Below are 26,683 nucleotides of genomic sequence, written 5' to 3' on the forward strand. Positions count from 1 at the left end.
CTCTCCCCAGTGCTCTACAATTAACTGAGTGAGTCCTGTCCTGGTTTGATCTAAAATGCATCACACCTCGCATTTACCTAAATTAAACTCCATCTGCCATTCATCAGCCCACTAGCTCAATTGATCAAGATCCTGTTGCAATCCTAGATAACCTTCACTGTCCACTATGCCACCAATCTTGGTGTCATCTGCAAACTAACTATGCCTCCTAAATTCTCACCCAAATCATTAAATAAATGACAAATAACAGTGGACCCAGCACTGATCCCTGAGGCATACCGCTGGTCACAGGCTTTCAGTTTGAAAAATAACTCTCTGCAACCACACTCTGTCTTCTGTCATCAAGCCAGTTTTGTACCTATTTGTTTACCTCACCCTGGATCCTGTGAGGTTTAACCTTGTGCAACAACCTACCATGCAGTACCTTGTCAAAGGCCTTGCTAAAGTCCATGTATACAATGTCGACTGCACTGCCCTCATCTACCTCCTTGGTTACCCCCTTCAGAAAACTCAATCAAATTTGTCAGACATGATTTTCCACTCTCAAAGCTATGCTGACTCTCCCTAATCAGTACTTGCCTCTAGATGCCTGTAGATCCTATCTCTCAGAATACCTTCTAACCACTACAGATGTTAGGCTCAATGGCCTGCAGTTCCCAGGCTTTTCCCTGCAGCCCTTTTTAAACAAAGGCACAATATTTGCCACCCTCCAATCTTCAGCTATCTCACCTGTGGCTGTTGATTCAAATATCTCTGCTAGGGGACCCGCAATTTCCTCCCTAGCCTCCCACAGTGTCCAAAGATGCACTTCATCAGGTCCCAGGGATTTATCTACCTTGAAGCACTTTAAGACTTCCAGCACCACCACCTCTGTAATATGTACACTCCTCAAGACATCACTATTTATTTCCCCAAGTTCCCTAACATCCATGCCTTGAGAAGTCAAAGATATCTGAAGTGGTTCTAAGGTTTGTGACATTTTACTACATCTTATGAGATGTTAATTGAAATAACTGTGGAGCAATTGGTGCATGGATATCGGAGTTTGTGTGTAAAAGCAGTCAAGACAAAGAAATCAGAGGGGTTGATGCAAAATCCCAGAGTGGATTTATTGTTAAAAATGGAGCAGACGCTGTGTGTAAAAAGGGTAATTTGTAAAGTCTGGACTGAATTTTTGGAATGCAAACTGCTAAGTGAAAGTATTGCTGCGAGAGAAGATCTTAGTGTGTTTTTGGGTGTGGGGTTTGGAAACTCTTGTACATCAATCATCTTGAGGATTGAGGTGAAATCCACAAACACTAACTTGGGTTTAAAGTGGAGCGTGTATTTGATGTCAATCTGTGTGCTTACTTTAACAGAGGACTTTGTGTGCTAAAGAAGCCATTGTAGTTTCAAATGTACTTTGTAATGTGTTAATCTTAAAACCCACTGTGTAGTTAAGCTAAGGGGGTGGGTTGGGGGGGGTTGGTATGAGGAGTATTGTGTTGTCCAATTTTCCATGTTTAATATGTTCTTGTTTAAAAACTAATTAGCGGTCATTGATCCTGTCCCTCTACTTTTGATTTAAAAAAAATAGAAGTTAGTCTTTTGAGCCAGGGTTCCTTACTGGGATTTTCCCATCCAGTATAGCGCTAGCTGGGATTGTAAGAGCAGTTAACTGTTCCTTGATGCTTCTCCATGGCAAGGCCTCTACCAGAGTCCACTTGCCAACCAATAAGCACCCTCTTCTCCTGCAGTATAAATCTCAAAGTATTTCCTTTTGAGATTTGATAATCTTATCTGTCCTGATGAGTGTGAAAGGAAAAGCTTACATAGCATGTTTCTTTTTTTTTCAGTAATATTCAACTATTAGTGTGGAACTCTCTCTTTTTAAGTGCATGTGAAGAAAGTTTCATTTGTTCCTTTTCCCTCACCCCTCTCTTAGCAAAATAACATTATATACCACTTAACTGTTTTATAAAACGTAGATGTTTATTTGCAGTGCATTTTGTAGAGGGCCAAAACAAACAAAATGTTTAGCCTTTGTGAAATGACAAACTATATACATTGTTGCTAGTTTTCTGCCAGTTTCAGCATTGCTGTTGGCAAAGCAGCAAGCTTAAATGTATTGTGAATCTAGTATTGTTCAGCATGAAGAGATGTACCTCATTGTCTCAACATAATGTCACCTTTTTATAGTAAAACTGCCCTACTCTGACAGCTTTGCTAGTTCAGTTGGCACATGGGAACAATGTTAGAAATGTGGATCCCTTTAAGAGTAAGCCAGAACTAGCTTTGGTCTGAGTTGAGAGCAGGTGTTGCTCTTTGAAGCCTGTACTTAAGTACTGGGCTTTTCCCCAGTGAAGGATGCTTCTGGACAGAGAGAGGATCCAGAAGGGTAGAGTGCAAACCATTACTGAACTGGATGCTTCAAAGAGCAACACCTGCTCTCAACTCAGACCAAAGCTAGTTCTGGCTTACTCTTAAAGGGATCCACATTTCTAACATAGTTCAGTTGGCACACGGGAACAAACAAAACTGTCAGAGTAGAGCAGTTTTACTATAAAAAGGTGGCATTATGTTGAGACAATGCGGTTGTGAATCATAATGTCTTCTGCCTAATTCAACAATGGATGTTCACCTATTTAAAATGATAGCCGAAGGGTCATCATTTGACTTGATCTCTTCAGGTGGGAGGATAAAGAAAGTGGAAAGCAATCCCTGTTTCTGACAAAAATTAAGTTCCTTATGGCTTTTGGTTGCAATGGTTGAGTCATGCTACAGGATCACAGACTATAATTACCCATCAGTCTTTTTGAAATTAGAACCATATGAACAATAGAAGAATGAGATAGAGATTTGGATTCGGGTCACTTCACTAGTCAAGAGGCTTTGACCTTGTCTTTACCACAAAGAAGTAGGATTAGAAATAAAAGTATTTTCGGAACTGTGCAGTTTTGGTGTCCTCATTTGAGGAAGGGTGTCCTTGCTATAGCGGGAGTGCAGCGAAGATTTACCAGGCTGATTCCTGGGATGGCAAGTATGTCATATGAGGAGAGACTAAGTTGGTTAGGATTATATTCATTGGTATTTAGGAGAGAGAGAGGGGACCTCATAACTTATAAAATTTTAACAGGATAAGACAGGGTAGATTCAGAAGGAATGTTCCCGATGGTGGGGGAGTCCAGAACCAGGAGTCATAGTTTGAGGATAAGGGGTAAACCTTTTAGGACTGAGGTGAGGAGAAATTTCTTCACCCAGAGTAGTGAATGTGTGGAATTCACTACCACAAAGTAGTTGAGGCCAAAACATTGTGTGATTTCAAGAAGAAATTAGATATAGCTCTTGCGGCTAAAGTGATCAAGGGATATGGGGGGAAGCTGGGATCAGACTATTGAATTTGATGATCAGCCATGATCAAAATGAATTGCGGAGCAGGTTCAAAGGGTCGAATGGCCTATTCCTACTTTTATTTTCTATGTTTCTATGAAAATAATTGACTTGGATACCAAAGAGGGATTGCCAATTCTACTACATTTTATGGACAGAATTTGGAAAAAAGATGGTTTGTTGGAGGCCTACGAGGGATGATCAATATTTGATAAATTTAAGGTGAACAATTGGTCCATGGAAAATACATCGATTTTAAGAGGTTATGTAAAAGACTAAAATGTCATCTAGTCTGTATTTGTATTCAGATTATTACGTTGTACACAAATCTCTCATGGATAGACTTCTGACCAATTTTTAATGCAATTTGTTAATCCTAATTCAAAAACCCTTAATCTTTTAAAGTAATCTTCCATGTGACATCTTATTATACGTTCCTAAAGTCCATGTTATACACTAGCCAATGTTACCCCCATCTTTATTAAGCATGATTCTCTTTTGAATCCATGCTGCTACTTCCATTTCTCTTTATCTAGATGAATAATAGTTTTGTCCTTCAAGACGTCAAAATATTCCCTGCCACAGATGTTAAGCTAACTAGCTTTAATCAGATTAGTTCTGTCTCCATTTTCAAATTAGTGCAATTGCTACTCTCTAGTCTTGCAGCACACATCCAATTTCAGTCTGACGTATACAAATTTTGGGGCATCTGCAGTTTCAATCCCTAGGTCTATCATGATCCAAGGGTATATTGTGCCAAGCCTTGATGCTTTGTCTTTCCTTTGATTAATTTGCTTATTTTAAAAAACTTTTTATCCATCACAGTATAATTGAATCACCTTAGAATATCAGAGGAGAATTGAATTCCATTTGGTAAAGGCCAGTACATAGTACAGGAAATCCTCACTTAACTCCACATTTTCCAGGAATCAATTAACGATGTTATGTGAAACATTCCGCCTGAGGCTCATAACCCCCTCCCAAGATTGCCTGTCCCACACTTGAGATACAAAATCCAACTCTGTCAGGTTCAACGTGAAAGTTGCGTCTAGTTATGTCTAGGTGTATGACATTATCGTGAAACAGTAGGAACACAATGAGAGTGCAGGATTCTGACTGGAGAGCAATGTTCTGCTGAATAATAAGTGAGGACTTCATGTACATTTTAATTTTTGATCATCTACAAATTGACAGTTTAGGGCTCCCATCCCACTTTAAACAGTATCTTTTACCAATATATTTGAGAAATCTTGCCGTTCTTTTTGCTTTCATTTTCTCATAGTTCTTGGGTTTCCTTGTTTCTTAACCTGTTTTTAAAAAATCCTCCTTTAGTTTTTTTTTTGCTCTTTTGTCCTGGACCTCTTTGTTACTTCAAGACATCTTAAAACTAATAGCTTTTCCTTTCCAGAAAATGTTCATTCTCTACCTTCTGCAGTCTCTCTTTAAAACATTGTTATTGGTTCTGAGTCCTGTGTGCCAAGTTCTCCTTGCACCTAACTTTTGTCAGCTTGCTCTTCACCTTCGTAAAATCTACAAAGATTCAATTCGAGAGCATTCCTGTTTTTCAGCTGATCTTTGATTGTAAACCTTACCATGTAAATGTGAAAATAGAAGTTTTAAATGTGGAAAAAGTTAAGATAAATGTGATATCTAGAACAATGTGCAGACGTAAGATTATGTCTAGACATAAATCTGGACAAGAATATCTTTGAGAAGCTGGGGCTTTTTCATAAAACATAGATATTCATTCACTAAATACATTAAATTATCACTTTGAAATATCATTATTTAAATTGTTTAAATCTTAGTTATGAAAACTTTTAAAATTTTATAAATGGGAAAAAGTTTTGACAAAGCATCCTGAATGATGGAATCCATTGACCAGATTAAACAATGTCCTGATAATGTATCACAACTATAAAATAACTAGTTTATAACAGTATGATAGCTTTTTTAACATTGAAAATATTTATCATATGCCTATAGGCAAAACAGGTACTGCAAGTGCTTATGAGTATTCAGTGAAATGTGTGCTCGGGTATCACATTTTATCATGCAACTAACTGATCTGCAGAATTACAGATGGGTCGGCGACACCAATTGGACTGTTTGGGATCAAGCAGGAGAGTGGAAGGGATGACAAAATTATTGTGGGGAAGCTGGAAGAGTAAAGAAGAGGGAATTCAAGTTGGTGGGATTCATACCTGTAATGGGGAAGAGAAATGTTGGGGTAGGCATACCATAGTGCATCTGTAAGGCATTCATTCTCAGTTAGGTTAACCATGTCCATCCCATTGCGGCGCTTCAGTAATGAAGATAGATTGGAAAAGTTAAGACTCCTCTTGGAATAAAGGCTGAGAGGAGATTTGATGGAAGTATTTGAAATCATGCAGGGCTATACAGTAGATGGTGATAAACTATTCCCACTCCTGAAAGGATCATGAACAAGAGGATACAGATTTAAAGTAATTGGCCAAAGAAGCAAAAGCAATATGAGAAAAAGCTTTTCGAGCAACAAATCTGGAATGCACTGCCTGAGTGTAGTGGAGGCAAGTTCAATCAAAGCAAAATCAAAAAGGGAATTTGACTTGTCTGAAAAGGAAGGATGCACAAGGTTATGGGGTAAAGGCAGGAGAATGGCACATGGGGAGTTGCACATTCAGAGAGCCAGTACAGACAAGATACGCTGAATGGCCACCTCCTGTCTGCAACACTTCTGTGATCCTGTATTCCTATGAAGATCAGAACTAAATGAGGTATAGTATAGTTAGCCAATGAGGGAAATCGGCAGCCAGAGGAATTTTGCCATCTGTGGTTTTGCACGGAGAGCTCCCTGTTGGGGGAGGAGATCTGAAATAATGCTCATTTGCATACTGCAGGAGAGCAGCTGTGCCACTCGGTTGGATGCTGTGTGCTACACTTTCACATTTCAATCCTTTTTACATCCTTTCATTGAATGTGAGCATCACTAACAAAGCTAGTATTCCAAATTACCCTGAAGAAGGTGGTGGTGAGCTGTTACCTTCTCGCGCAATCACAGCACTTTCACTGTGCAGAAGCAGGCTATTCAGGCTATAAAGTCTGCACTGGCTCTCCAAAAGAATATTCTACCTAGTCCCACCTCCCTTCGTTATCCCTGTAACCTTGCATGTTCTTTCTTTTCACACAGCAATTCAATTCTCTCTCAAATGCCTCAATCAAATCTGTCTCTCCCACTCCCTCAAAAATTCGCTCCAGACTCCAACCACCCTATTGAGTGAAATTGGTCACCTAAAACAATTCCCAAACTTCCTTTTCAGTGGAAAGGAAAGTCCCAACTAATTGAGTCTTTACCATTGTTATGGACAAGAGAGGAGTTAAACAGCATTAATTTCTCCTGTCATCAACCATCCATTAACAAAGATATTTTGATTTGTTTCCCTCTTTATAAGCAGTGGTGTATTTCCAAGCCCCTTGGTTTTTGTGATCCAATTTTCTATTAACCCCACAACTTGATAGGTTGAACTAAAACAGTTAGTTCATTTCACACATTCAAAATGTGAAAGGAAGGTCACAGTGTCGCTAGATAGTAAAGAGGTAGAGAAAAATGGTTTGCAGTACAGAGACCACATAGAAAATAGTTTTTAAAAAGTTCATTTATTCGTGTCGTAAGTAGGCATACATTAACACTGCAATGAAGTTACTGTGAAAATCCCCTAGTCGCCTGTCACTCCAGCGCCTGTTCGCATGCACTGAGGGGGAATTTGGCATGGCTAATGCCCCCTAACCACGTCTTTCAGACCGTGGGAGGAAACTGAAGCACTTGGAAGAAACCCACACAGACACGGGGAGAATGTGCAAACTCCACACAGACAGTGACCCAAGCCGGGAATCGAACCCGGGTCCCTGGCGCTGTGAGGCAGCAGTGCTAGCCACCATGTGTGTTCCAGAGTTCAGAATCTAAATCCAATGAAGTATTACTTCATTGAGGTCGGTGGGCTAAAAACGAATGTTGGACAATTTGCTTTTCTGACGGTGTTGTCTTCACACAATGAGATTAGAATGTGCGAGACGAATCAGTTTTGTAGGTAATGGAACTGAATTTCCAGCAGAATCAGTGTGGGGGGGGTTGAGGACAGATATTCCACCTGCGCAGAGCTCCTTGTCTTTGAGGCTGCTAGTTAGATGGCAAACAGCTGCCTGAACTATGGAGTTTAGCAATGCAGTATTGTTCCATAGGTCAGAATCATATGACAGAATCACATGGCGGCACGGTAGCACAGTGGTTAGCACTACTGCTTCACAGCTCCAGGGACCCGGGTTCGATTCCCGGCTTGGGTCACTGTCTGTGTGGCGTTTGCACTTTCTCCTCGTGTCTGCATGGGTTTCCTCCGGGTGCTCCGGTTTCCTCCCACAGTCCAAAGATGTGCGGCTTAGGTTGATTGGCCATGCTAAAATTGCCCCTTAGTGTCCTGGGATGCGTAGATTAGAGAGATTAGCGGATAAAATATGTAGGGATATGGGGGTAGGGCCTGAGTGGGATTGTGGTCGGTGCAGACTTGATGGGCTGAATGGTCTCTTTCTGTACTGTAGGGTTTCTATGATTTCCCACTTCTCCACCAGAACTTTGACAAAGGTTGTGTATCCGTTGTCTGGATTCCAAAGACTGTTAGGAATTGAAAGGAAGGTTGCAGGGCCCTAAATTTCACAGGCAATCCACCCCATTACAGCCAATCTGGGTAGTAACTGGAAAGTACTGTGTAAGCAGGCTAAGTTCCTCCTTGCAGTCTTGACAGGGTAAATCCACTCAGCTGTGGAAGCTGAGTAGTTAGCTAGCTAACTGGTGTAATCTGGTTCCTGTAGTTCCAGTTCTGTGTTCCATCAATTCAGAGCCCTTTATGCTGCCTCAGCAAATGATATGCAGCAAGGTGCTGTGTACAAGCTTAGAGTTTGGTATGTGGGGAGTTTGAGAGGTGGGGAAGGAGCTCTTCCTTTAGGATTGTTTCTTATTCGACTACAGGGAAAGGAACTAACTATTCGGTGAGAATCTGTAAATGGGTAAGTTCTACTCTATCCCTAAGGTTTAAAACAGTACCCAATTTGGTGGTAAAGTGAACAAAATGTATTTAAAAGCACCATAATTGCTTAATTTATTCATGAGAGTTCCTGGATAACATTGTGATCCAGGGCAAACACATCTGCGTCAAGTGTTTGTGGCTTGAGGAACTTCAGCTTAGAGTCATTGAGCTGGAGGCTGAGCTGTGGACATTGACACATCAGGGAGGGAAAGAGTTACCTGACTCGTTGTTTCAGGCAGCAGTCACACTGCTTAGGATAGGGTCTTCTGGTTTGGAAAGTAGCCAGGGACAGGAAGGTATGACTACAGTGCGACAGGTAAGGGGACCCAGAGGGTACAAGTGTCAGCCTCTGCAATTACTTAACAGGGCTGAGGTTCTTTAACTTATTTGAACAAGAGTGGGTGCTGTAGGGTGGATGAGCTGACCAACCAGCCACTGTAGTATTGGAAACCATTCAAGTGGAGGGAGCACGTAAGAATGTAGTGGTGTAAGTGACAGTATAATGAAGCAGATTGGCACTGTTCTTTATAGCAAGGAGCAAGATTCCAAATATCTGTTGCCTGTCTGGTGCTAGGGTTTGGGACATCTGCTCAGGGCTGGAGAGGTACCTGCAGTGGGAGGAATCCAGTGGCTGTGGTCCATGTAGATACCAATGACATAGACAGGAAGAGGAAAGAGGTTCTGTAAAGTCTGTAAGTAGCTAGGCACCAAATTAAGAAGCAGAATTCTGGATTATTATCTGAGCCATGTGCAAATTGGCAGGGAGCAAATAAGATTAGAGAAATGAATGCGCGGTTCCAAGACTGGTGTGGGAAAAGTGGGTTCCTATTCATGGGGCACTGGCACCAGAAATCAGTACTATTGGGGCGGTCTACACTTGAACCGTGCTGGGGCCGATGTTCTAGCGAGACGTGTAACTAGAAGTAGAGAGTTTTGAATTGAATAGTGGGGGCAAGGTATCAAATTTGAGAGTAGAGATAAGAAAGAAAAGTACTAATACCAGAAATGATAAATCGACCGTGACACAAAGGGACAGAGTACAAATCTAGTCTGCAGGGAAGGCTAGATGCTGCAAAAGTAATAAAATGACAAAACTAAAGGCTCTTTATCTAAATGCACATGATTTGAAACAAAACAGATGAACTGATAGCGCAAATAGAAATTAATAAGTACGACCTGATGGCTATTACAGAGACATAGCTATAGGAAGGGTGGTTCTGCTAATGATTGTATTAGCACATTAGAGAGGGATGACCAAAGTTCAGGAAAGCAGAATGTAAAAGCAGTTTGGATTGAGATGAGAAATGATAAGAGGCAAGAAGTCACTTGTGGGAGTGGTGTACAGGCCCCTAATTTGTAACTGCACAATAAGACTGAGTATACTAGAAGAGATGATGTGAACCTGTCAGAAAATTAAGACTATTATTATGGGAGGAGTGTTTATTCTACATAGGCTTTATTAGTAGGGGCATATAGTATAAAAGCAAGGCAGCTATGCAAGATTCTAGTTAGACTACATTGTGTCCGCTTGCTAGACTACATTGTGTCCTACACTACACTGTAGGAAGGATGTGAATGCATTGGAGAGAGTTCAGAAGACATTCACAAGAATGGTTCCCGGGATAAGGAATTTCAGTTGTAAGGACAGATTAGGGAAGTTGGGACTGTTCTCCTTGGGCGAAGACTAAGAGGAGATTTGGTAGAGATAGAATCATAGAAACCCTGTAGTCCAGAAAGAGGCCATTTGGCCCATCGAGTCTGCACCAACCACAATCCCACCCAGGCCCTACCCCATATCCATCCACTAATCCCTCTAACCTACGCATCTCAGGACACTAAGGGGCAATGTTAGCATGGCCAGTCAACCTAACCAGCGCATCTTTGGACTGTGGGAGGAAACCGGAGCACCCGGAGGAAACCCACGCAGACACGAGAATGTGCAAACTCCACACAGACAGTGACCCAAGCCGGGAATCGAACCCAGGTCCCTGGAGCTGTGAAGCAGCAGTGCTAACCACTGTGCTACCGTGCCGCCCGTGATGCTCAGAATCATGAGGGCGCTAGACAGAGTAGATGGGGAGAAACTGTTCTCGCTCAAAAGGATCAAGAACGAGAGAGTGCAGATTTAAAGTGATTTGCAAAAGAAGCAAATGTGATGTGAGGAAAACTGTTTTCAGGGGTTTGGGGGAAAAGGCAGGGGAATGGCACTAAGCCATGATCATTTGGAGTGCTGGTACAGACACGATGGGCCAAATGGCCGCTTCCAATGCTGTATAAATTCTGTGATTCCATCATACAGATTGGGAAAAGATAGCACAGACGAGGAGTTCATAGAATGTTTTTGAAACCATTTCTTCGACTGGCATGTTCTGGATTCAACCAGAGGGCAGCCTATATTAGACCTGGTATTGTGCAATGAGATGGGCTTAAATGATAACCTCATAGTGAATGCACCCCTAGGTAGCAGCAATCATAATATGATTGAATTTTACGTTCAGTTTGAGGGAGAGACGAGTGTGTCCAAGACTAGTATTTTAAACTTAAATAAGGGCAGTTATGAGGGCATGAAAGCAGAGCTAGCTAAAGTGAACTGGCAAATGTGCTTAGAGGATCATAGAAATCATAGAAACCCTACAGTGCAGAAGGAGGCCATTCGGCCCATCGAGTCTGCACCGACCACAATCCCACCCAGGCCCTACCCCCACATATTTACCCGCTAATCCCTCTAACCAACACATCTCAGGGGCAATTTTAACCTGGCCAATCAACCTAACCCGCACATCTTTGGACTGTGGGAGGAAACCGGAGCACCTGGAGGAAACCCACGCAAACACGAGGAGAATGTGCAAACTCCACACAGACAGTGACCCGAGCCGGGAATCGAACCCGAGACCCTGGAGCTGTGAAGCAGCAGTGCTAACCACTGTGCTAGATCAATAAGTTGAGTGGTTGACATTTTAGAGGTGCTTCTGAATACACTGAATATTTGAATTCCAATGAGAAGTTCCAGGGAGCGAGCCTGTCACCCATGGTTAAGTTTTTTTTTTAAGTTTAAAAAACAGTATTAAGCTTTAAAAAAAAGTATGTATTTGCACAAAGACAAGTGGCAGGTCAAAAGATTGGAAGAAATTTTAAAGAACATCAAAGAATAACAAAGTTCGATAAGAAGGAACCTGGATGGGGGGGGGGGGGGGGGGGGGGGGTGCGGGGGAGGGAGAATACAGTCGCCCAGGGGAAGTGGTATTGAGTAAATTGTTCGGTCTTTGGCTGACAAATCCCTGCGTCCGGATGGGCTTCATTCAAAGATCTTGAAAGAAGTAGCTAATGAGATTGTTGATGCCTTGGTTTTATATTTCCAAAATTCCCGGGATTCAGGGAAGATTCTATTAGATTGTAAGGTAGCAAATGTATTCAAAAATGGAGGGTGATAGGAAGAAGAAACTACAGGCCAATGCCAGTTAGCTTAACATCTGTCAGAGAGAAAATGTAAGAAACCATTATTAAAGATGTTACAGCAGGGCATTTGGAAAAATTCACCGCAATCGGGCAGATTCAATATGGTTTTGTGAAAGAGAAATCATGTTTAACCAATTTATTGGAGTTCTCTGAGGAAGTTTGCCCAAGTTTCCTCAAAAGACAGTGGAAGCAGAATCTTCGAATATGTTTAAGGCTGAGGGGCAAGAATATGGGGTTAAGGTTACAATCAGACCAGCCATTATCTTATTGAATGGCAGGGCAAGCTTGAGGGGCCAAGTGGCCTACTCCTACTCCTAAATTGCCTGTTCATATGTAAATTTTCTAAATTGTATTAATACACTCAACTAAAGCCTAAACAATGTTGAACTTTTAACTTGTTAAAATTAAATGGCCTATTTGTTACATTAATTTTAAATTTGTTTCAAATCCATTATAGTACAGGTCACCCTGACTAATTCATGGAAATTATCATTTAAAGTTGGAAACCAAAATGTATTTTGTGAAGTTCACATTTCATCCTGTATATTTTTATTTCAAGTAGCAGCTTTTCAGTAAGGGTTTTAAAGTTTGATATTGAGCAAAATTCTAAATTGATACCTATAGATAATAAAGCACATGGGTAGGCCTTGGTTAAATCCATCTAAATCTCATCGTTGGTAAAATGCTAGCTAGCTAAGGCAGGTGAGAGATGTGGGAAACCACAAGGGAAAATAGTTTGTTTTATGGCTCACGTTTTCTGGATAGATTTTGCATCATATATCAGTGCAGTATTTTTAAGTAGCTAACTGCTTGTTGAATATTGTCAATTAATGTTTATTGAAATTGGGAATATATGGAAAGTATTTGAGGTTTATCACACAATATTCTGATATTTCCACTTAACTGAGGATTATAAACTACACTAGTAAATAAATTGCATGCTTAATATTTTAAAAGCCATTCCATGTTACCATTCAAATGTTGTTTGCCAATATAAGATACTTCAACTAAAATCTTATTTCTTTAAAATCAGTGATGTTTCACCCATGTTAACAAATTTCAAAAGTATTTAATTGGCTAGAAAATGCTTTTAAGATGTCCTGAGGTTGTATATCAAAACAAATTTATTTCTTGCACGCCACACTATTGTGCACTCACAATTTTCGTCAAAACTTGGCGGCAAATCACTTAAACCTGATATCAATGGTATCTATTACAAGTAGGTAACACAATATAATCCACTTTAAAAGGGCAAAAGAAGGAACCTGTTATGGCAACATTGAACAAAAGAAATAAAGCTGTATAATCTGTGCATTAGCCTTTTTGTCTTGCAAACAGATTACCAAGACATGAAAACCGGTTTTATGTGGGCACACTTTTTAAAACATTTTGTTGGCTGTTTTTGCTCCTGAAACAAACCATAGTAGAAGCAAAACATGGATGTGAGTGTTACCCAAATTCACCTATTTATTCTAAGTGTATGAATTGTTCTCCGTAAGATGCCTGCCTCTGAGTTGAATGCATGTTTAAACTGCTGCAGTGTGTCCTGAGGTATTTCCAAGCAAATCCGTCTCGAAACATCAATGCAAATGAGGCTTACGGTAAAACAACCTTCTGTACCCTAATCTGATGCCTAATAAAACCAGTAAAGATGACAAAATCCTACCATATGTAGTTTTGTTACTCAATTGTGAAGCAGTACTGCTATGAGTGAAATGTACTAATATGTATGAGCTTCATATTGATCAGTGCAATTTTTCAAATTTTCTTTCTGGTGAATAACCAACCTTTTTTTGTAGGATTTTGCAACGTAATTATTCCTCAATTTAATACAGATGTAAACTATATAAGTAGTAAAACAAATAACTTCAATTCTACTCTTTTAATTAGTCCTACTTAAAACCTAATATATTGTCCATGCTACTCTGGTGTTACGTAACTGTTACTTCGTGGCCAATAGAATGGGTCTTTGATCTTTAATCTGCTGACTGGATAATACTGTATACCTTAATAATAAAGTAGTTCCTATACATAAGTAGGTAATTAATTGCAGGAAACGTTGCAGTAAATTCCAAAAGTATAACATGGATTACCCGCATTTTACTGCATTCATTGGTGTATTTAAACTTAAGGTTGTTGGACTAATATTCTTCCTTCATATTCAGCCTAGCTCTACTTTCTCAGCTAGTTTTAAGGTGTAGATTCATGTTGGCATGTAATTCCGAGAACTTTGCCAGCCATCTGTATCTCATTTAAGTGAGAATCATAAATTTTGAGCCGAGGCAGAATATTGGCAGACAGCTTGACCATTATGAGGCCAATTCTCATGGCCAGGGCTATTAGAGACTTCACCTGAAATTCCCACAGGTGCGCTTCCCATTGAGGGTTTCCAGATAGGTAACTGGGCAGAGGGGTTTTTTTTTTTTTTGCACCTTCCAAATCTTGAGGCCAGTGTATTTTTATCCTGTTGGGCCCTGATTTCTTTTTTAAAAATAAGGCTTCATAGGCTGTAGGCCTAGTCAGGAATCTAGAATTTATTAGCCATTGATCACTCCTGTTGTGACATGAAAACTGTTCATTAAGTTATTCATTAAGCTAATAAAATGCGGTCTCCAAGTGAGTCGAAAGTGAATACTCCAGGATGAAGTTTCTCATATTTTGAATTTTTCTCAAAACTAAATCGTTTGGTAGTACAGAACTTAAGTATTGCTTGAAAGAAAAATGCTATCTAAGCTTTTTTGTCTTGGCACTCATCAGGAGAGCTTGCAAGAAATTGCCAACAATAATTGGGATCAACAATTTATACTGCATGAGAAGAGAGTGACTGGTTGCCAAGTGGACTGTAGTTGCCATGGGAAATGTAGCATGGAACAGTTAACTGCCCAGCTTTGTTCAAATTAGGGCGGCACGGTAGCACAGTTAGGGCGGCACGGTAGCACAGTTAGGGCGGCACGGTAGCACAGTTAGGGCGGCACGGTAGCACAGTTAGGGCGGCACGGTAGCACAGTTAGGGCGGCACGGTAGCACAGTTAGGGCGGCACGGTAGCACAGTTAGGGCGGCACGGTAGCACAGTGGTTAGCACTGCTGCTTCACAGCTCCAGGGTCCTGGGTTCGATTCCCGGCTCGGGTCACTGTCTGTGTGGAGTTTGCACATTCTCCTCATGTCTGCGTGGGTTTCCTCCGGGTGCTCCGGTTTCCTCCCACAATCCAAAGATGTGCGGGTTAGGTTGATTGGCCAGGTTAAAAATTGCCCCTTAAGAGTCCTGGGATGCGTAGGTTAGAGGGATTAGCGGGTAAATATGTGGGGGTAGAGCCTGGGTGGGATTGTGGTCGGTGCAGACTCGATGGGCCGAATGGCCTCCTTCTGCACTGTAGGGTTTCTATGATTTCTAAGAATTCAAACTAGGCAGGTCCACTGATTAGACGAGGCTTGCCCTAGGAAATGAATCAGGGAGTGACTGTTCCCTAAGCTCTTGTTCAGTTGTTGAAAAGGGTGCACTATATAAAGTTAAAGTTTATCTATTTGTCACAAGTAAGGCTTACATTATTAACACTGTAGTGAAGTTACTGTGAAATTCCCCTGGTTGCCACACTACGGCGCCTGTTCGGGTCAATGCACCTAACCAGCATGTCTTTCAGACTGTGGGAGGAAATCGGAGCACCTGGTAGAAACCCACGCAGACACTGAGAACGTGCAAACTCCGCACAGACAATGACCCAAGCTGGAAATTGAACCTGGGTCCCTGACGCTGTGAGGCAGCAGTGCTAACCACTGTGCCACCGTGCTGCCCCATGGACATGTTCTTTCTGTCTGCAAAGGACAAGGTCCTCTGTGAATATGTGTCTTCCAGCATGCATGAGTGCGTCACACTGAGAGCCTGACTGGCAATCTTAAATTGATTCAGTATTATAATATCGGCAACCTCATAGGGCCTGAGTCATTTGTTCATTGCGCAAGTTTGATACTAAAATAGGGAGCATCAAAACCATCCTGAGGGTTAATGGCCACCAATCGTTGCTCGTTGTAAATCGTGCAAATTCATGAATGGGCCTAAGGCTGCCACTTTGGTCCTGAAAAGCGCCCAGTTTGCCTCCAGTTGCCCTGGAAGCACAAGGTGTCTCAAAGATTTCAACAACATGTGACATTTGATGTTGCACAGTGCTACAATGCAGTAACAACACGGGTAGTATTCTCCACTGACAGGATGCTGCTGTCAAGCCAAAAGGATGTTCTGCCTATCACACAAATGAGCAATATGGTATATAAATATCAATGCTGGTGAGATCCCAGGCATATAGGCCATATGTCCCAACGATTGGCAGATCATATTAAACAATATGTCCCTTGGCTGTTTGCAACAGGCAAAGTATTGACATTACCCAACCAGCCCGTGCTTGCAAAACTAGTGTTCAACTTTAGATGTGATTCTGCGATTAGACATCTGCTAAAAATTCTGATTGTGTTAAGTATAACAGTGAATATCAATTTAAGGTTCAGTTGGGTAAGTGACTCACTCACCCATGCTCGAAGCTACGTAAAATCACACACGCAGCCCTGTCCTTCACAAAGAGAACAAAGAACTGTACAGCACAGGAACAGGCCCTTCGGCCCTCCAAGCCTGCGCCGATCATGATGCCTGCCTAACCTAAAACCGTATGCACTTACGGAGTCCGTATCCGTCTATTCCCATTCTATTCATGTATTTGTCTAGTTACCCCTTACATGCTGCTACCGTACCTGCTCCCAACACTGCACCGGGCAGAATTTCTAATCCATGACTCAACACCAAGGGAACTCCTCTAGTACATGGGAACTTTAATGCCCGCCTGAGAAATTATCATTTATATCTGCTTGGATTATCTGGTCTTGAACCCACAATTTGTTTTTAAAGTTTATTTATTAGTCACAAGTGGGCTTACATTAACACTGCAGTGAAGTGACTGTGAAATTCCCCTAGTCGCCACAGTTCGGTGCCTGTTCGGGTCAGTGCACCTAACCAGCACATCTTTCAGGATGTGGGAGGAAACCCACACAGACACGGGGAGAATGTACAAACTCCACACAGACAGTGACCCAAGCTGGGGATCAAACCCGGATCCCTGGCGCTGAGACAGCAATGCTAACTACTGTGCCACCCTAAGTAATTGTGCTAAACCCAAGCTATGTTCTAAGTAAGTGTGCTGAACCCAGGCTAATGTGGTATGATCACTATGCACCAAATACCAACCTAGACATCTTGCTGCTAAATCTGCCCAACATGGAATGCAACACCTGGAAGGGATCTGAACTTTCCCTATTGTCTTATAAATACAAAGTGCAAATTGTTTATAACTTATACCAAAGATCCAACAGTTTATTTTCCCTGAAGTCGCACACCAGATGGCAAGCCAATGCAAGTGCTGTTGGTGCGAGCAACTTGCCTTTACCAGCATTAATTGTTCCGTAATAGCTCTAGGTAAAAGCTGTGATCCTAGTGTTTCAAGCCCTTGTGGGCTGTCACTGGCTGCAAGACAATATGTACGTTTATATTTGTATGATTTTAATATTTCTGATGTGGAGATGCTGGCGTTGGACTGGGATGGGCACAGTAAGAAATCTCTCAATGCCAGGTTAAAGTCCAACAGGTTTATTTGGAATCACGAGCTTTCGGAGCACTGCTCCTTCATCTGATGAAGGGGCAGCACTCCAAAAGCTCGTGATTCCAAATAAACTTGTTGGACTTTAACCTGGCATTGAGAGATTTCTTAATCTTTCTGGCTACAGACATCCCAGGGAAAGGCTGTACAGATCAGCTATTCAGTAAACTAATGATTTACCTGTGCCATTTGTACTGTAAATGAGGTATTACATTTTCAATTAAATCAATTAGTTATATTTTAAGAATATTTTAGCGATGGCAAGTAGATTTTCTGAACCATTCATTTTGAATTTAATTGCTTAAAATAAAATAGCAGATAAGTAAGTTTCGGTTTAAACCATTGTCAGGAAATTTAAGCCTTGGTCAGATCTCACTGGTACTGGTATACAGAGCTTGGTGCGATAGATTTTAAAATACAAGCCTTCATAACCTCATTATATATTGTTGGTTTGCAATAGTTTGTGTTTAATACTGATGAATGGCTATTGAAAGATTATTTAATGGGATGAACATGTGACCCCAGAGAATAGTATCATTGTTTTGTAAATAAGTAAATAAATTGGAGAGTTTCTAAATTAATTGGGGAGTTGCTAAAAATGTTCAATGGTGGGTGTGGATTAATTAGTACCGCAACAAATCCAACATGTGCTCGCATTTCATTTTGTTGAAAGGAAAAGGGAACTAACTTAGTGTGCAGAATGTAGTTTAGGAAAAAATACTTTCTCCTCTATTAGTTGCTATAAGAGTTGTTCACTTTAAAAAGCTAGGTAATTTATGTCAGGATCCTTGTAGTTGTAACCAGAATACAATTGTTTAGTTCAGTTTGAAACAATTATTAGCATTAAAATAGAAACTTGATTTCATTGCTTTAGTGATGGAAGTGGTGTGTTTGTTTCTTGATTCTTCCAAGTTTTCAAATGCATTTTATTTTTTTTCTGGATTTTCTGTCTGCTAGTTTATGTTCCTTACTTCATCTTTATTTCCCTTCTCCATATACTACATCATCACTTATAACGCAAGGTAGGCAGGCAAACTGCTCCAACACTGGTACCATTAGCAGCTACTAGATGAAAACAGTACTTTGCTCATTTGTTTTCTGCCCCATCCTTGGGCATTGGGAAAGAGGTCACTACGAGGTGATTGAATTCATTAGCACAGCTGATGTTGAGCATAAATTATGATTGTGTTGAGATCAGCTTCCTGTTTGAAGTCCAATGCTAAAATGGATTGTTGGAACAATATCAGTCAATAATTGCAAGAGTTTCTTTGGAGGCACTTTTTTCACAATTGGGTGTGTGTAAGCTGTTACATAGTACAGTATTTGTTTTTCAATTATGGAAAACATCTTTATATCATGGTAATGCAGCTGGCTTCTTGCACAGCTGATGATGAACCAGATTTAAAATAAAATGCCATGTATTGTATGCTAGTAGGAGAATTTGATGCGTACAAATAGATGAGGCAAAATGAGGCAAAAAATATCTTTGTTACAGAAATATTCAAATAGTGTAGTGGAATTCAAACAGGTGGTTATGGCATATAGAATTCAAACAAGTGGTTGTTGACACCTAATTGTCAGCATTAATGTATGTATGAAAACTAGAAAGCGTTTAGCTTGTGAACTTAAACATTTATGGAATAAAGATGTGAGTCAGTTAAATATACAGGATTTTTTCTTAAAATCAGACGTACAAATATTGTGTTCATAACTTGTTGGAATAGTTACCAGCCGAAGCAGCGAGGAGAATAAATTAACATTTGTGGAATGTGTAGGCATTAATTGACAGTGCATAGCAACTTTGTCATCAACTATGTCAATTCAAATTCCTTCTTGTTGACTCCAAGCCTATTCCTGGTGCTATCAGCATTTGCTTTAACAAATCAATTTTAAAAAGTAAAAATCTAAAGACAATGATTACAAGTGTTTTCATTTTCTTTAAATGTGTACTGATGTTACTTACCCTTTGAATATACTCCAGCTGTGTTTCCTAAATCTGAAAAGAAAATCCATGTGGTAATGGGCATTGACAGCCAGTGATGAGTCTACAGGGATGAAATTTAGTGACTCTATCATAGGAAGAGAAACATTTACAATTTAGTTTGAGTCCACAGGGACATAAACAAAAGGTTGCTTTTAATTGGTTATCAGACAGGAAACAGCTCCAAGATTACAGTGAAGGTTGACTATGCAAAGTGCATAATTACATTCCCACAGTCATTTTGCCTGTTTCTGTTTTTAAACCAGCTTAATGGAAAGCAGTACACCTTAAAATGTTTGAATGTACTTGATGGCAAGTCGTGTCATTTTCCAGATGTACTGTAATAACATGTATTACCATTCTGCTAAAATTGCAAAACAAAATTAGGATTCAGGTGATGTTATGGACAGCCAGCATTTTTATGCAAGGTAATTTATTTCCATTTAACAAAATTATGGGCCAAAATAGCTGACTAAGCATACTAAAGATCCTTGAGCAATAGCATAATTTATTCTAAATACTGGTTGGGGTTGAGTACACTTTGGAATGTTGAACTTGACACATTCAGCCAATGCTATAATTTTGAATTTTACCCAATTTTTGCTTCTATAACTTTCACTTTCCATGTGCTTTCAATTTCTGTTGCTATACAGTTGTGAATCCATCTTTTGTTGATTACAGGGTATAGTGTTATTCTGTAAGATTTTGGTGTAAAATTCTACTTTTTGCTTTGTTAAAACTGCTTAATGGGATCAAAAAGCATAAATCTACACAAACTACAGTATGTTCCTATCTACCAGTTTTGCTGTACCACCAGTGGTTGCAAATGGGTTTAAGCTTTTTGTGTTGTTTCTACTTGGTATAAACTGTAGTGACAGCAAATTTAAAATGTCACGTCTTCATGTGGTAAAACTTCTCCTTGGAGAGCTTAATTTTAAAAAAAAGTAATGGAGCTTTTGCCTCTGGGTCAGTTTGTGGGTTCAAGTGGGCGGCACGGTAGCAGTGGTTAGCACTGCTGCTTCACAGCTCCAGGGACCTGGGTTCGATTCCCGGCTTGGGTCACTGTCTGTGTGGACTTTGCACATTCTCCTCGTGTCTGCGTGGGTTTCCTCCGGGTGCTCCGGTTTCCTCCCACAGTCCAAAGATGTGCGGGTTAGGTCGATTGACCATGCTAAAATTGCTCCTTAGTGTCCTGAGATGCATAGGTTAGAGGGATTAGCGGGTAAAATATGTACGGATATGGGGGTAGGGCTTGGGTGGGATTGTGGTCGGTACAGACTCGATGGGCCGAATGGCCTCTTTCTGTACTGTAGGGTTTCTATGATTTCTAAGTGCCATTCCAAGACTTGAGCACAAACATCAAGGCGAACAGTCCAGTGAAATTCTCAGGGAATGTTGCACTTTTAGAGGTGGCACCTTTCAGATGAGACTGCCTGCCCATCATCATTTCAAAGAAGTGCCTGGGAGTTGCCCCAGTGTCCTGACCAATATTTACCTCAGTCATCATCATCACAGATTATTTGGTCCTTATCAAAATGCTGCTCATTGGAATTTGCAGATATTTGCAACAATACCTGCACTTCAAAAGTACTTCATTGATTGTTAAGCACTTTGAGATGTCCAGTAAAGGGGTGCCATACGAATACAAGTTTTTATTTCTCCTTTGCCCTATTAAATTTCACCTCTTGTACGTAATATCAACCATGCACTCATTTTGGTTTTGTGCCGAGTGCTATGTTAATTGAGCAGTCAGGAATTTGAAGAAAATGGAGCTTGATTTTTATTTTCTCTTCTTGGGCAGTTCTCACTCGACTAGCTATATTTTTCAAAATCCTATCAAATTTCTACTGTCTATGAAATTCCAAGGCATCCAAAAAGGCTGAAACTTTACCTTGTTACAGTAATAAAGAAATGTTCTTGGAATAAAACTGTATCATGCAATTCCCTTACTGAAAATAGCTCACTGAAAAGAGTATACCTGTGACTGGGCAGCCAAGGTGATTTTTCAACTTTTGTCTAGAAGCTGCCTTGTGGTTGGGACGTTTTGGTGCAATAATTTATTTTACTGGTACCAGTTTTATTTTGGTGCTGTATTTTAGTGATTCCTGAAAAAGAAGGATGATCTGGTTTCTAAACAATCCATTCAAATGGAGCTATAATGTCCAAAAACTTGCCAAACCGTGTAGAAATATTGGCAGTTTTATTACTTATTTAACGATGCAATTCTGACTTCCACATTATTTGAACAGTTTTGATGGATTATTCTGGTGTTTGTATTATGAACAATTTTGTTTTCTTCTTAGTACAATAGTTATGAGCTGAATTATTTGGAGTTTAATAGCTTTTTGTATGTATGGAAATTAATTTGAGGTTTTAGAAACATAGAAAACTACAGCACCAAACAGGCCCTTCGGCCCCACAAGTTGTGCCAAACATATCCCTACCTTTTAGGCCTACCTATAACCCTCCATCCTATTAAGTCCCATGTACTCATCCAGGAGTCTCTTAAAAGACCCTATTGAGTTTGCCTCCACCACTGACGGCAGCTGATTCCACTCGCCCACCACCCTCTGTGTGAAAAACTTCCCCCTAACATTTCCCTTGTACCTACCCCCCAGCACCTTAAACCTGTGTCCCCTCGTAGCAGCCATTTCCACCCTGGGAAAAAGCCTCAGAGTCCACCCGATCTATGCCTCTCAACATCTTCTATACCTCTATTAGGTCTCCTCTCATCCTATGTGTCTCCAAGGAGAAAAGACCGAGCTCCCTCAGCCTATCCTCATAAGGCATGCCACTCAATCCAGGCAACATCCTTGTAAATCGCCGCTGCACCCTTTCAGTCTTTTCCACATCCTTCCTGTAATGAGGCGACCAGAACTGAGCACAGTACTCCAATATGGGGTCTGACGAGGGTCTTGTAGGAATCATAGAAACCTTACAGTACAGAAAGAGGCCATTCGGCCCATCAAGTCTGCACCAGCCACAATCCCACCCAGGCTCTACCCCCATATCCCTACATATTTTACCCACTAATCCCTCTAATCTACACACCTCAGGACACTAGGGGGCAATTTAGCATGGCCAATCAACCTAACCCGCACATCTTTGGAATGTGGGAGGAAACCGGAGCACCCGGAGGAAACCCACGTAGACACGAGGAGAATGTACAAACTCCACACAGTGACCTAAGCCGGGAATCGAACCCAGGTCCCTGGAGCTGTGAAGCAGCAGTGCTAACCACTGTGCTACCATGCCGCCCACAATATATAGCTGCATCCTTATCCCCGGACTCCTAAACTCAATCCCTCGATTGATAAAGGCCAGCACACCATATGCCTTCTGAACCACCTCCTCCACCTGCGGGGCCGACCCGGACCCCAAGGTCCTTCTGATCCTCCACAGTACTAAGAGTCTTTCCCTTTATATTGTACTCCTTCTTCCCATTTGACCTGCCAAAATGGACCACTATGCATTTATCTGGGTTGAAGTCCATCTGCCTTTATGCTCACAGGGTAAAGTGGTTCTGGTACTCAAAAGTGCACATTTCACCATATGAAATTGAATTAAATAAATTTGGCAATTACTAGCCGATAATGGGCATGAAATCTGTCAGATTCTTTAATGTATTCTTTAACTCAGCTGATTCACAAAGGTCCTTCAGGTAACGGAGTCTGTTGCCTTAACCCTGTGTGACCTACGTGTGATTCCAATCCTGCATTGTTGATGCTTCATGCTCGTGGGGCTGCATTGCCAACGTTATCTCTCATTCCAAGAACAAAAAGACTACTTTGGTAGCAAATCTGTGGTTAATGTGACCAGTTGGCTGGGATGATGGTGACATTGATGCATTAATGTTACAGATTTAAATGCTGCTGCTTGCATGAGTTTCTATTTTTTCATCTGTTTATTGTAAACTTATGCTGATTGTAGGTAGATTGATTGAATTTTTGACTAGGGGAACCAATATCTTGCCATAATTTCTATAATTGTTTCAACAATCTTTTAATGTCCATTTGAGAATATATTGTACTTGTACAGCTCCATCAGAAACACCAGGCTATTGTTTATAAGACCACGAAGCAATATGGAGTGATCTGTGTTTTTAGATCATATCTGCAATTATATTTCGTAGTTTAAAATGTTTATTGAAAAGGTCAGTTTGGTCTGATGGAAAACTTTACTAAACATAATTATGCTTTTTGGCTGGTGAAAATACTAAGAGCTAACATTTCTTTCTCAACTCCCAGATTAAAGGTTCACTTGATTAGAACAAAGAAAACAAATAATGCTTCTGCTGTAAAGTATTGGTAAGCATTTCTTGTTTGTTAGATTTTAATCTAAAGATTAGTCAGCATATCGTTTATGCTTTGAGAGGGTTTTTGAAATTCAAGTAGGTCAGCCCCTGATGCAAAGCAGAAAGAAATTTTCTTTTGAAATTTTGGAAACCACTGAAGCCAGGCCTAGTCAGTCTCATTATTAAACTATATAGAAGCATAAAAAAGGACCCTGTCAAGCACCATCTGTTCAAGGCTGGTGAATTCAAACATAGAGAAATTGGGAGCACTAGACAAACACCGGCTCTTACTCCAAGCTCCAATCCCTCATTAAATTATCTGGAGACAGTAAGCAGAGATCTGCTGTTCAAATAAATGGCACCTTGGAGCTTGTGTCAAGAGTTTGTTAATGTGTAGCAGTTTCATGATTAGACCACAAGTAGTGCAGATGCCTTCCAGTTCTCGTAAATTAATTAGTTGAGGCATCAGGGATGTTATGTCAGCGATGGAAATGTTCTGAATTTTTAGTCAATCGACATTTTCATTGATACATTTTTAAATAGATAAATGCTACATGAATGCCTTAAGATTTGGAGAATTTTGGAATTGTGCTATTGTATAACTGTTTCAAAAATGTGATTGCTAAATTTCGTACAGATCTTGTCTGCAAGGATTTCAACTATGTTCAAACATGATGCAAGTGTACCTAACATTAAATTTATAGAATAGATGTGAACATGTGCAAATGGGCTACTGTGCCTAGTCTGCCTCGTGACGAATCTGCATTTAGAATATCACACCCAATGTTCTTTCTAAACTGTACAGCAGGTATCTCACAGACCTTGTGCTGTGATAAATATTGTGATTGTGCAGAGGTGCGCATCATTTCAAGGAGCTGTGCACTGGAAAAAGCCGCGCAGAACAACTCTATTTTACAGCGGACATTAGCCATGGCTCCATACTGTTCTAGTTTTGCAACTGGTACAGTATCAAGGTGGCCACCTTCACTTGGAAGGCCAAAGGCATCGTAGCTTTTAAAATTTATTTCAAAATAATCCAGCACCGTTGACAGTAATCAGATCACCCAGAATGATGGTAGTGACTTAAGATTGAAGGAGAGTTCAGAATGTCTGTTTTAGCTTTTTATGATGGTAAAAATGGTTTTTATAATTTTATATTCTTTCATGGACTTTGTAGTTAACCAAGTTAAAACCTGGATTGGCATGTGACAAACTCCACAGCAGCGTTAAGTTGATTTACTGTTTTGACAGTTGGTTTCAATAATGAAATAAAAGCAAATGACCTCAATACCTGAAGTAGGCATCGAAATATCTTAATATCTACAATGGTGTATTTTTATGAAAACTTTATTGATAGAACATAGAACATAGAACATTACAGCGCAGAACAGGCCCTTCGGCCCACGATGTTGCACCGACCAGTTAAAAAAAAACTGTGACCCTCCAACCTAAACCAATTTCTTTTCGTCCATGAACCTATCTACGGATCTCTTAAACGCCCCCAAACTAGGCGCATTTACTACTGATGCTGGCAGGGCATTCCAATCCCTCACCACCCTCTGGGTAAAGAACCTACCCCTGACATCGGTTCTATAACTACCCCCCCTCAATTTAAAGCCATGCCCCCTCGTGCTGGATTTCTCCATCAGAGGAAAAAGGCTGATATGGCTGAAAACTACTATAAATTATGCAGCATAAATGGTTTTAAGTCTTTTTCACTTATTTACAGCTTTGGTTTTCTTATAGCCTGAAGTTAACTGTTTAAACAAAATTCCACAAACCTTAGACATTGAAACAAGCTCACATATAATGAAGCAAACCATCATGACACACACTAGCTTGTTTATATGAACACTTGTTTCAAAACATCTTCCTTTTTCTAAGCAGCTATCCATTTAAAAACGTTAAGAGTTTGTGGATCTGCTATGTTCAACATAAATAGCATTTAGATTTTTTTGGTATTGATCAGAGTCTGATCCTGTTCATGTTCAGTCATACCAATTATTGAGTTTTGCAGATCTGCTAAAAGCACAAATCTCTCCTGATGGTCATTTGCAGGAAAAAAATCAGCTGTTTGCAAATAAACGCAAGTTTGAGCATTGATGTATCTATGATGACATGAGTAGATTCAAAGGATTCTAATTATACCTAAAATCCACTGAAGATTCTCCCTCTGAGGCACGCCAAGTAAAATAACTTATTAGATAATTCAGTTTATTTTATTGACCTCAATTTCAAGTTATCTGTTGCATTTTGAGAGTTTATCTTCTCATTTGAAGGTACTGAATCATGTTTTCAGTTTATCTGCATGACCATTGTCAGCCTAAATATGAGTGGTGATGAGTTATTGACCATGAGATGTATCATTCCTATCCTCAGTTGACATGCACCTTTCTGCAGGAATCCTGGTTATATATTTTTTGTATTGACTTAGCTGAGAACCCATCAGAGATCAAACCTGGAACCTTTACTTTCCCAATCAGCACATCAGGTGAGCAATGCCTTCTAATGTCCCATATTTTAAAAAAATTAGAACTTTTAGCTAAATGTCTTTTCAGAAGAATTGATTTAAAGTCCAAACTCGTGTTGAAGTGAATCCAAGGAGTTGTTGATAAAGCTAAAGAAAGTTTGCCTGTTTCATCTGTTTTCATAAATTCTAACTTTTTTTTCTCATTAGGTGACTTGAGTTGAATGTTGATAAATATTTGCATCAAAATGATAAATGAACGTCAGAATTTAAATTAAAGCAAACCATCTTACCATCCTGGGATTGTATCATACCTTGTTAGTTACAAAGTAGATTTGTGCATTCTGAAGTTGTCAAAGGTGCTGTTTAAGTCTTTCTACCTGTCTTTATTCCAATTTGGTCTGCAAATTTTTCAGTTCCA

General features: G+C 40.3%; 1 protein-coding gene across 2 annotated transcripts in view; it reads left to right on the forward strand.

Moving 5' to 3' along the window:
- nlk2 (nemo-like kinase, type 2) overlaps positions 1 to 26,683 on the forward strand; it is a 148,693-nt gene that overhangs the window by 78,637 nt on the left and 43,373 nt on the right. The window lies entirely within an intron of this gene.

The sequence above is a fragment of the Mustelus asterias genome, chromosome 12, assembly GCF_964213995.1.
Source record: "Mustelus asterias chromosome 12, sMusAst1.hap1.1, whole genome shotgun sequence".
Lineage (NCBI taxonomy): Eukaryota > Metazoa > Chordata > Chondrichthyes > Carcharhiniformes > Triakidae > Mustelus > Mustelus asterias.